This window comes from Arachis stenosperma, chromosome 6 (assembly GCF_014773155.1).
Source record: "Arachis stenosperma cultivar V10309 chromosome 6, arast.V10309.gnm1.PFL2, whole genome shotgun sequence".
In the NCBI taxonomy this organism is placed as follows: Eukaryota; Viridiplantae; Streptophyta; class Magnoliopsida; order Fabales; family Fabaceae; genus Arachis; species Arachis stenosperma.
The window spans coordinates 51,000,614-51,010,809 of NC_080382.1; the positions used below are offsets into that span (position 1 = coordinate 51,000,614).

The window sequence follows — 10,196 nt, forward strand, 5'->3', positions numbered from 1 at the left end:
ATTTTATTCATTAGAATCTATTTACTTGCATTTTATTTAATTTTGCTACTATGAGCTGCATGTTTCTTCCGTCAAATGACACGTTCACTTCCTGATCCGTGCTTGCTCATATTCGATCCTGAAATTGAAAGAACAATTTCACGAATAAGGCGAGAACAGCGTAGGTTAGTCCGCTCTGAGGGCGGATCTGAAAGTGAATCTGAGGAAGAAACCAGGCCCCGTTCTACTGATTCGGTTGTTTTACGTGCAGAAAACATGGCAGCTAGAAGAGTTACCATTCAGGAGGAAGGAGCTCCTGATTTTACAATGCAACCGTTTCAAGCGCATCATCCAGCGGTAGCTACGGATTTTGAAATAAAGACCGCACTGCTAAATTTGATGCCCAAGTTTCATGGCCTACCTGCTCAAGAGCCTATCAAGCACTTGAGAGATTTCCAGGCAGCTTGTTCTACTGTCAGGCGTGATGGCACTGATGAAACTTCAATTCTGCTGAAAGCTTTTCCATTCTCTCTTGAGGGAAAAGCAAGAGAGTGGTACTACACTCAACCTCTAGCAAATGTATCCAACTGGGATACACTCAGAAAGGAGTTTCTAGAGAAATTCTTTCCATCTGAAGTTACTGATAAACTGAGGAAGGATATCTCTACAATTGTTCAGGATGACAATGAGACTCTCTTTGAATACTGGGAGCGCTTCAATAATCTTCTAGAAGCATGCCCCCACCACATGATTGACAAGATCGTGCTACTCAGCTATATCACACAAGGTATGAGGACCCAAGATAAGACCACATTGGAAAGTGCCAGCAATGGGTCTTTGAAAAAGTACAAGACCACTGATGAAGCTTGGCAATTGATCAGTGATTTAGCTGAATCCACTCAGAACCACAGACAGAAGCAAGGCCGTTCAAGGGCCATTGCAGAAGTATCTTCTGGCATAGAGACTGCTGCTCTAAATCGAAGCATCTGTGAAATGACCAACCTGCTGAAGCAAATGCAGTTAAATCAACAAGCTCAGCAAACTCAACCGCAGCAAAACCAACAACTAGTTCCACAAAGAATTTGCGGAATTTGTGCTGATTACAGCCATTACACTGATGAATGCCCGCAGCTCCAACAAGAAGACAACATGGTGACATCCACTCACAACTTCTATGATCGCCCCAACCAAGGGTACAATCAAAGTGGAAATAATAACCATGGATGGCAGGACAATTCAAACCAGAATTGGAGGGACAACAATAATAGGAGAGGCAGAGATAATCAGGGAAATCAAAGATGGAATAATTACAACAACAGGCAGCAAAATCAACCTTACCGAGCACCTCACCTGAGGCAAAACCAAGGACCACCGAACAATCAGCCGCAAACCTCTCAATTTACTCATTCTTCTGTATTTTCTAATGAAGATTTATTACAAGCTTTTGAGAAAAGACAACTGGCCATGGAAAATACCATCGTGAACAGTATTAACACCAGTCTGAATGGTTTCACCTCTACTCTGCAAGCTTTTATGACACAACTTGGTTCAGCACAAAATTCCAGTAACCAACCTTCAAGCACCACTGGAATCCCCTCTCAACCATTACCCAATCCAAAGGGAGGCATTAATGCCATCACCCTGAGGTCCAGAACCACACTGCAGGAGAGGAGTCAGGAGGAACCAAGCTCACCAGAATACGCCTCAGCTGAAGACGTGGTAGAAATCGAAGATGTTGAAGAGGAAGAGGATATACAGGACATAGCTGAAGAAGAGATAGGTCAACCACAGGAAGAAGCACAAAAAGGTGCAGGCACCACAGAAAACACTACTCCCATTCCATTTTCACAACTTGCAAGGAAGCCTAGGAAGCAGCTGGAACCTGATTCTAAAATGGTAGAAATATTCAAAAAGGTTGATGTAACTGTTCCCCTTTTTGATGTTATTCAGCAGTTACCTAAATATGCAAAGTTTCTAAAAGACTTATGTATCCATAAAGACAAAATTAATGAATTAGAAACTATTCCTTTAGGTAGTTCTATATCTGCTTTAATGGGAGGATTACCTGAAAAATGTAGTGATCCAGGTCCTTGCATAGTTAGTTGTACTATTGGTGGTGTAGTAATTTATGATTGCATGTGTGATTTAGGAGCATGTGTCAGTATAATGCCTTTGTCTATATATGATGTTTTAAGGCTCCCTCCCTTAAAAAGGTCGGCAGCTCGTTTTGTGTTAGCAGATAAAAGCATTATTACAGTGGCTGGAGTTGCTGAAGATGTTTTGGTGAACATTAAAGGGCTCACATTTCCCACTGATTTTTATATCTTGGAGATGCCCCATAATGATTCAGATAAGCCATCATCAATCCTACTTGGAAGACCATTCCTGAAGACATCAAAATTCTAATTGGATGCTTTTTCAGGGACATACTCCTTTGAAATAGATGGCCGCATAGTAATCTTCAATCTGAATGGAGTCATTGACAACCCCCCAGAAGATCGTTCTATCTTCCAGTATGATGTCATAGACGAAAGTGTTGCTGAAGTTCAAAAGGAAGAGTTTGAAGAGAGGCACACTGGACAAGGTCCAAGTGTGGGGACCCTCTTAACTGACAATGAGGACACTTCGCCATTTTCACAAGCCCCTGATAACCCAGAGCCTGCCCATGATCAAAAGTTAGAATTGAAACCTCTCCCTCCACATCTCAAATATGCTTACCTTGAGGATGAGTAGAAGCTTCCGGTTATTATTGCAAGAGAACTGACTTCTCAACAAGAAGAACAGCTACTTGATGTGCTGAGGAAGCACAAGAAGGCAATTGGGTGGAGTTTGGCAGACATAGTGGGAATCAACCCTCAAGTATGCGAGCACAGAATATTTTTAGAAGAGGGAGCAAGACCTGTCCGTCAACCACAAAGAAGATTGAATCCTACCATCTTGGAAGTTGTCAAAAAGGAAGTGACCAGACTATTGGAGGCCGGTATCATATATCCCATTTCAGACAGTGAATGGGTAAGCCTAGTACAAGTGGTGCCCAAGAAGTCCGGAGTCACTACCGTGAAGAATGAGCATGGAGAGCTCATAGCAACTAGAGTTCAGAATGCTTGGAGAGTCTGCATTGATTACAGGCGTCTCAACCAAGCTACTCGTAAGGATCACTACCCACTTCCATTCATTGATCAAATGCTGGATCGCCTATCAGGTAAATCACATTATTGCTTTTTAGATGGTTACACAGGTTATTTCCAGATTCATATAGCTCCTGAGGATCAGGAAAAGACTACTTTTACATGTCTTTTTGGGACCTACGCTTATAAGAGAATGCCCTTTGGCTTGTGCAATGAACCAACTACTTTCCAAAGGTGCATGACGAGTCTTTTCTCTGATCTTATTGAGGACTGTATGGATGTTTTTATGGACGATTTTAGTGTTTATGGTTATTCTTTTAACCTTTGCTTAGATGGATTATCTAGAGTATTAGATAGATGTATTAATACAAACCTTGTATTGAATTTCGAAAAATGCCACTTTATGGTAAAGCAAGGGATTGTATTGGACATGTGGTATCTAATAATGGCATTTCTGTAGATCCAGCAAAGGTGAATGTTATTTCTAGTTTACCTTACCCCTCTTCTGTGAGGGAAGTCCGTTCGTTCCTTGGCCATGCAGGTTTCTACAGGAGATTTATTAAGGACTTTAGTAAGGTGGCACTTCCCTTATCCAGATTACTACAAAAGGATATTGAGTTCGAGTTCAGTGAGGATTGCAAACAAGCATTTGATAAGCTAAAGACTGCTCTAACTCAAGCTCCAATTGTGAGAGGACCCGACTGGAGCCAGCCATTTGAAATCAGTGCGATGCTTCCAACCATGCAGTAGGAGCAGCGCTGGCTCAGCGTGAAGGTAAGAATCCTTTTATTATTGCCTATGCGTTTAAGACTTTAGACACTGCCCAGTCCAATTATACTACTACTGAGAAAGAGCTACTTGCTATTATTTTTGCTCTGGATAAATTCCGGGCTTATTTACTTGATACTAGAGTAGTAGTGTATTCGGACCATGCAGCTCTAAAGTATCTATTGGCTAAAAAGGAATCCAAACCAAGACTTATACGTTGGATACTGCTGTTACAAGAATTTGATTTAGAAATCAAGGATAGGAGTGGTAATCAAAATTTAGTAGCAGACCACTTGAGTCGCCTTGAACATATTAAGGATGATTCTACTCCTATAGATGATAATTTTCCTTTTGACAACCTGCAAGCAGTATCTGAGGTAGTCCCTTGGTATGCACCTGTTGCTAATTATTTAGTTAGCCGCACATTTCCTCCACATTTTTCTAAACATCAAAGAGACAAGCTGAAGAGCGAGTCTAAATATTATACATGGGATGACCCATATTTATGGAGATGTGGCACTGACCAGATAATTAGACGTTGTGTACCTCAATCAGAATTCCAGTCCATTTTAGAGGCCTGTCACTCATCTAAGAGTGGAGGATATTTTGGCCCTCAACGAACAGCTAGAAAGATCTTAGACTGTGGATTCTGGTGGCCTACTCTTTTTAGAGATGCTGCTGAGTTTTGTAAATCTTGTCACCCATGCCAGAAATTTGGTAACATATCCAAGAGGGATGAGATGCCTCAACAATATATGCTCTTCTGTGAAATTTTTGATGTTTGGGGCATTGACTTCATGGGTCCATTTCCAAATTCTAGTGGATATTTTTATATATTGTTAGCTGTAGATTATGTTTCCAAATGGGTGGAGGCAATTCCTACCCGTACTGATGATGCTAACACTGCTGTTTCCTTTGTGAGAAACCATATTATATGCCACTTTGGATCACCACGAGCGATCGTGAGCGATCAAGGCACCCTGGTGCGCGAAATTGTGAACAATACTTTTCACAACTCTCATAATCCCCGGTAATGAACCCCAAAAACTTGGTGTTCAATACCATGGCATAAACACAACTTCGCACAACTAACCAGCAAGTGCACTGGGTCGTCCAAGTAATAAACCTTACGCGAGTAAGGGTCGATCCCACGGAGATTGTTGGTATGAAGCAAGCTATGGTCATCTTGTAAATCTTAGTCAGGCAAACTCAAATGGATATGGTGATATACGAATAAAACATAAAGATAAAGATAGAGATACTTATGTAATTCATTGGTGGGAATTTCAGATAAGCGCATGAAGATGCTGTGTCCCTTCCGTCTCTCTGCTTTCCTACTGTCTTCATCCAATCCTTCTTACTCCTTTCCATGGCAAGCTTATGCAAGGGTTTCACCGTTGTCAGTGGCTACCTCCCATCCTCTCAGTGGAAATGTTCAACGCACCCTGTCACGGCACGGCTATCCATCTGTCGGTTCTCAATCAGGCCGGAATAGAATCCAGTGATTCTTTTGCGTCTGTCACTAACGCCCCACCTTCAGGAGTTTGAAGCACGTCACAGTCATTCAATCATTGAATCCTACTCAGAATACCACAGACAAGGTTAGACCTTCCGGATTCTCTTGAGTGCTGCCATCAGTTCTAGCCTATACCACGAAGACTCTGATCTCACGGAATGGCTGGCTCGGTTGTCAGGCGAGCGCTCGGTTGTCAGGCGATCAACCATGCATCGTGTATCAGGAATCCAAGAGATATTCACCCAATCTAAGGTAGAACGAAGGTGGTTGTCAGGCACACGTTCATAGGTGAGAATGATGATGAGTGTCACGGATCATCACATTCATCAAGTTGAAGAACAAGTGATATCTTAGAACAAGAACAAGCGGAATTGAATAGAAGAACAATAGTAATTGCATTAATACTCGAGGTACAGCAGAGCTCCATACCTTAATCTATGGTGTGTAGAAACTCCACCGTTGAAAATACATAAGAACAAGGTCTAGGCATGGCCGAATGGCCAGCCTCTTAATGATCTAAGATAGCTTAAGAACAAAGATAGCTACCCCCATCTCCCCAATACAATAGTAAAAGGTCCTACTTATAGAGAACTAGTAGCCTAAGGTTTACAGAGATGAGTAAATGACATAAAAATCCACTTCCGGGCCCACTTGGTGTGTGCTTGGGCTGAGCAATGAAGCATTTTTGTGTAGAGACTCTTCTTGGAGTTAAACGCCAGCTTTTGTGCCAGTTTGGGCGTTTAACTCCCATTTTGGTGCCAGTTCCGGCGTTTAACGCTGGAATTTCTGAAGGTGACTTTGAACGCCGGTTTGGGCCATCAAATCTTGGGCAAAGTATGAACTATCATATATTGCTGGAAAGCCCAGGATGTCTACTTTCCAACGCCGTTGAGAGCGCACCAATTGGGCTTCTGTAGCTCCAGAAAATCCACTTCGAGTGCAGGGAGGTCAGAATCCAACGGCATCTGCAATCCTTTTCAGACTCTGAATCAGATTTTTGTTCAGGTCCCTCAATTTCAGCCAGAAAATACCTGAAATCTGATGGGATATTTTTGGTTTGAGACAATGAATCTCTTCCAAAAATACACCAATCTAACCGGCAAGTGCACCGGGTCGCATCAAGTAATAAAACTCACGGGTGTGAGGTCGATCCCACAGGGATTGAAGGACTGAGCAACTTTAGTTTAGTGGTTGAATTAGTCAAGCGAATCAAGATTTGGTTGATTGAGTTGCAGAATTTAAATTGCATTGAAAGTAAAGAGAACAAGAATTAAAGTGCTGAATCTTAAAGAACAAGAAAGTAAATGGCAGAAGCTTAGATTGCAAGAAATGTAAATTGCAAGAATCTTAAATGACAAGAAATATAAATGGCTTGAAATGTAAAGGGGATTGGGACTTAGATTTGCAGGAACTAAACGAAGAGAAATTAAATTGCATCAAACAGAAGAGTAATTGGGAATTGGGATTGAATCGGATTCAAACAGACAAGTAAATAAACAAAATAAAGCAAGAAACAGGAAATTGAAAAGATGAATCAAGATCTCAGGACCCAAGAGACTAGAAAACTGAGTCTAGATCTCAATGCCTTCCTAGATCCAACAAGAACAATCGAAAAGGAATTGTAAATTGCAGGGAATTAAATGAGAAAGCAAGTAGCAGAAATGAAATTCAATTTGCAGTGAAAGTAAACAAGATCCAAGGTGAGATTGAAACAGAATTCCTTCAATTCTCCAACCCAAGATCCAAGACAAGAATAATTGAAAGTGAAAGCAATTAAAACTAAGAGGAAGAGAATGGAATTCTCCTTCCCCAAACTAAGAAACTAAAGATCACTCTCTGTAACTGAAAATTAAAAGGCAAGCTCTATGAAAAATTCTAAAAAAGGGAACTCCCCGAATAAATTGAATTCTAGCCTATTTATACACTTTCTTCAATTGATCTTCAAGCCTTGAGTTGGGCCTTTGCTCTTGGTGGAATTGGGTTGAAAGAGGCCTTGGTTGATTGCTCTTGAAGCTTGGAGAAAAACCCAAGTGAACCAATTGAACCGGATGTGAGTTTTGCAAAGTTGGATTTAAAGTTAGCCTCAAAGTTAGGGGGCTAACTTTGAGGCCAACTTTTTCTAGCAGCAAACCCAACTTGCTGCACTTCACGTTGGTGCCAACGTTAGGGGGCTAACTTTGCCCCTAACGTTGGCCTTGCTTTGAATACTTGTGGCGCCAACGTTAGCCTCCAAGTTAGGGGGCTAACGTTGGCGCAAACGTTGCACACCCTGGAGGAGAATTCAAATGCCAACGTTAGCCTCCAAGTTAGGGGGCTAACGTTGGCGCAAACGTTGGCACACCCTGGGGAGAATTTCTCATGCCAACGTTAGCCTCCAAGTTAGGGGGCTAACGTTGGCGCAAACTTGGTGCACCCTGGGAGGAATTTTTAGCTTCCAACGTTAGCCTCCAAGTTAGGGGGCTAACGTTGAGGCTAACTTCAAGTCCAAAAGTTTGTGCCAACGTTTGAGGGCTAACTTCAACTCCAACTTCATTTATTCCTGGTTCAATTTCACTTGATTCATTGTCTTCTCTTAGCTTCTAGCCATTCCTTCTCACTTCAATCCTTCTCCAAGCTTTCTTCACCTATCATAAATCAACCAAACACATCAAAGCTTTGCTTGAAATCATGAGATGATCATTCTATCCCAATATGCACCAATTATGGCATCAAACCTCATGAAATTGCATTAATTTATCTATGGTTGATTCATTCAAAGGAAGCATGAAAATCTACCTAAATTGGCTTGCTTAAGCCTCAAGAAAGTGCATAATTCAAGTGAAAACAAAAGAAAAAGACTAGTGAAACTAGGCTAAGATGACTTGTCATCACAACACCAAACTTAAAGCTTGCTTGTCCCCAAGCAAGAAATGAATTATTAAGAAGAAAGAATGAATTGGAAAAAGATGTTCATGCTAGCAGAATGTTATTGATAGTTAATGGGATTTTATGTTGATATGCACATACTCACTTCTTATTGATTCTTAGGCTTTAGAAAGTCTCTTTCAAGCTTCAAGTATCATACTGCTATGACCTCTCATTATTCCTTTATCCTTGGCTATTACTTTGTTCAAAGCTTTATTTGAGTGTCATGTGTAGCAAGTTCATTTTCATTTCTGTATACTTGACACATTATTCACCATGGACACTTGGCTCACCTTTCCTCTTAAACATTGATGCCCAGCACCTTTTTGGTTACTAAATGCCTTGTAGTTAGGTTGCTCTTGATAGTGGATTTTCAGCTGATGATCCCGGATTAGTTAATCCAAGTCACCGAGTGTTGAAGCACTCCAAAGAGCTTAGTAGTCCAAGCAGATCCTAATACATAGACACCACAGGCATATATTTTTAAGGTTCAAGCTATTGGTGTCCAGCTTTGTTTTCCCTTTTTTTTTTGTTTTCTTTGATTCTGCCATCTTTTGGCTATCTCTTTTCTTTCTTTTTATTTTTCTTTTGAACCAAGGATTTTCTTTACTGAGATTCATAGACAGTAAGTTATTCTATACTTAGAAAAAGACATCCTAGCCCTTTATAAAAGTGAGTTTTTATACAATCACACACACACCACCACTTACTATTATTCTACTTCTTTCTAACAGAGAACTATCTCATTTCTCAATCAAACATTTCTTTTTATTGATTTAAAGATGCAGGGGACAGAGCATTCTCTTAGTCTAGTGAAAGTAAACACACAAGCACAACTTAAACTAGCTTACTTATTTTAAGATAAATTTGACTCTGTCTGAACTCAATGAACACTTTAGCAAGACACAAGTCAAAGCATTTCTCAACAGCAAGAGTTAAGTATAGATACAACCTATTGGGTTGCAGTTCTTTTGTCCTTCCTTCTGTTGTGCCCCTTTTGAGTTATGATGCATAATGTCTTTAAATGGTGGTTAGTTTCCTGCACAAATCTCAAAAGTTGCTTGCTTCTCAAGCCTTTAGGTGATTGGTTAGTATGCATGAATTGAATGTGGCTTTTGGATTTAATTTGGTGTGGGAACACCAAACTTAATTCCTTGCCATTTCCTTTGATGCATCAGATTAACTATATGTAAAATCTTGTGTCCTTGCTAAGGTTTATAAAACTAAAACTAGAAAGCAATTAAATGGTTGAATGATTTGTCTGATTGCTTAGAGCTAACTTTGTGTAGGAAGTGAGAATGTGCTTTTAAGAGAGATTTTGGTGGAACACCAAACTTAGAATGCTTCATTCTCTCTTAATTTGTTTTGGTGTGGAACACCAAACTTAGCTCCTTGCGATACATACCAATTATTCAACCTTTTTATTGAAAATGCTACGAAAAAGATAACTACCTCAGGTTGGGTTGCCTCCCAACAAGCGCTCTTTTATTGTCATTAGCTTGACCTCTTCTGTTTTTGCTTCAAGGAGGGTTTAGGCTCTGGACCTCTGTTTCTTTGTTCCATTGCCCCCCTAGGTACAGCTTAGCTCTATGGCCATTTGCTGTAAACCGATTCTTTGTTGCTTCATCTAGCAATTCAATACTCCCATAAGGAAACACCTTAGTCACCAAGTATGGACCTGTCCACTTAGACTTAAGCTTGCCAGGGAATATCTTGAGCCGTGAGTTATACAAGAGAACTTGTTGTCCAGGTTTGAACTCTTTCTTCAAAATCTTCCTGTCATGCCATCTTTTAGCTTTTTCCTTGTATATCTTGGCACTTTCATAGGCTTCTAGCCTAAACTCATCTAGCTCATTCAGCTGCAACAATCTTTTTTCTCCTGCTGCTTCAGAATCCAGATT

At 40.6% G+C, this 10,196-nt stretch overlaps 1 non-coding gene across 1 annotated transcript; it reads right to left on the reverse strand.

Moving 5' to 3' along the window:
• Positions 1 to 624: 624 nt before the first annotated feature.
• On the reverse strand, positions 625 to 732 carry LOC130937909 (small nucleolar RNA R71). The gene has a single exon (XR_009069101.1). It is a non-coding gene; the product is annotated as a small nucleolar RNA R71 (small nucleolar RNA).
• Between the last annotated feature and the right edge of the window lie 9,464 nt (positions 733 to 10,196).